Genomic DNA, 2,611 nt, shown 5'->3' with positions numbered 1-2,611 from the left:
TGAAACTTCTTTCTGATCTGTGCATTCAGCTAACAGAGTTAAACCATACTTTTGATTGAGCAGATCTGAACACTCTTTCTGTAGAAAATGCAACTGGACATTTGGAGCGCTAAGAGCGTAGTAGTGGAAAAAGGAATATATTCAAATATAAACTACACAGAAGCATTCTGTGAAACTTCTTTCTGATCTGAGCATTCAGCTAACAGAGTTAAACCATACTTTTGATTGAGCAGTTTTGAAACACTGTGTCTGTAGGAAATGCAACTGGACATTCGTAGCGCTAAGTGGGTAATAGTGGAAAAAAGAATATGTTCAAATATAAACTACACAGAAGCATTGTATGAAACTTCTTTCTGTTCTGTGCATTCAACTAACAGAGTTGAACCTTACTTTGGATTGAGCCGTTCTGAAACACTCTTTCTGTAGAAACTGCAATTGGACATTCTGAGCGCAAAGAGGCCTCTATTGGGAAAAATAATATCTTCAAATAAAAACTACACAGAAGCATTGTGTGAAACTTATTTCTGATATGTTCATTAAGCTAACAGAGTTAAACCATACTTTTGATTGCGCAGTTCTGAACACTCTTTCTGTAGAAAATGCAAGTGGACATTCGGAGCGCTAAGAGGGTAATAGTGGAAAAAGGAATATATTCAAATATAAACTACACAGTAGCATTCTGTGAAAATTCTTTCTGTTCTGTGCATTCAACTAACAGAGTTGAACCTTATTTTGATTGAGCCGTTCTGAAACACTCTTTCTGTAGAAACTGCAATTGGACATGCTAAGCGGTAAGAGGCCTACATTGGGAAAAACAATATCTTCAAATAAAAACTACACAGATGCATTCTGTGAAACTTATTTCTGATCTGTAAATTCAGTTAACAGAGATAAAACATATTTTTGATTGAGCAGTTATGAAACACTCCTTTTGTAGAAAATGCAAGTGGAGATTCCGAGCGCTAAGAGGGTAATAGTGGAAAAAGGAATGTCTTCAAATATAAACTACACAGAATCATTCGGTGAAACTTCTTTCTGATCTGTGCATTCAACTAACAGAGTTAAACCATACTTTTGATTGAGCAGAACTGAACACTCTTTCTGTAGAAAATGGAACTGGACATTCGTAGCGCTAAGTGGGTAATAGTGGAAAAAAGAATATGTTCAAATATAAACTACATAGAAGCATTGTATGAAACTTCTTTCTGTTCTGTGCATTCAACAAACAGAGTTGAACCTTACTTTGGATTGAGCCTTTCTGAAACACTCTTCCTGTAAAAACTGCAATTGGACATTCTGAGCGCTAAGAGGCCTCTATTGGGAAAAATAATATCTTCAAATAAAAACTACACGGAAGCATTGTGTGAAACTTATTTCTGATATGTTCATTAAGCTAACAGAGTTAAACCATACTTTTGATTGCGCAGTTCTGAACACTCTTTCTGTAGAAAATGCAAGTGGACATTCGGAGCGCTAAGAGGGTAATAGTGGAAAAAGGAATATATTCAAATATAAACTACACAGTAGCATTCTGTGAAAATTCTTTCTGTTCTGTGCATTCAACTAACAGAGTTGAACCTTACTTTTGATTGAGCCGTTCTGAAACACTCTTTCTGTAGAAACTGCAATTGGACATGCTAAGCGCTAAGAGGCCTACATTGGGAAAAAGAATATCTTCAAATAAAAACTACACAGATGCATTCTGTGAAACTTATTTCTGATCTGTAAATTCAGTTAACAGAGATAAAACATATTTTTGATTGAGCAGTTATGAAACACTCTTTTTGTAGAAAATGCAAGTGGAGATTCGGAGCGCTAAGAGGGTAATAGTGGAAAAAGGAATGTCTTCAAATATAAACTACACAGAATCATTCGGTGAAACTTCTTTCTGATCTGTGCATTCAGCTAACAGAGTTAAACCATACTTTTGATTGAGCAGATCTGAACACTCTTTCTGTAGAAAATGCAACTGGACATTTGGAGCGCTAAGAGCGTAGTAGTGGAAAAAGGAATATATTCAAATATAAACTACACAGAAGCATTCTGTGAAACTTCTTTCTGATCTGAGCATTCAGCTAACAGAGTTAAACCATACTTTTGATTGAGCAGTTTTGAAACACTCTGTCTGTAGAAAATGCAACTGGACATTCGTAGCGCTAAGTGGGTAATAGTGGAAAAAAGAATATGTTCAAATATAAACTACACAGAAGCATTGTATGAAACTTATTTCTGTTCTGTGCATTCAACTAACAGAGTTGAACCTTACCTTTGATTGAGCCGTTCTGAAACACTCTTTCTGTAGAAACTGCAATTGGATATTCTGAGCGCAAAGAGGCCTATATTGGGAAAAAGAATGTCCACAAATAAAAACTACACAGAAGAATTGTGTGAAACTTCTTTCTGTTCTGTTTGTTCAACTAAAAGAGTTGAACCTTAGTTTTGATTGAGCCGTTCTGAAACACTCTTTCTGTAGAAAATGCAAGAGGAGATTCGGAGCGCTAAGAGGGTAATAGTGGAAAAAGGAATGTCTCCAAATATAAACTACACAGAATCATTCTGTGAAACTTCTTTCTGATCTGTGCATTCAGCTAACAGAGTTAAAGCATACTTT

Source organism: Symphalangus syndactylus, chromosome X (assembly GCF_028878055.3).
Source record: "Symphalangus syndactylus isolate Jambi chromosome X, NHGRI_mSymSyn1-v2.1_pri, whole genome shotgun sequence".
NCBI classification, from domain to species: Eukaryota; Metazoa; Chordata; class Mammalia; order Primates; family Hylobatidae; genus Symphalangus; species Symphalangus syndactylus.
This window is presented reverse-complemented; position numbering follows the sequence as displayed.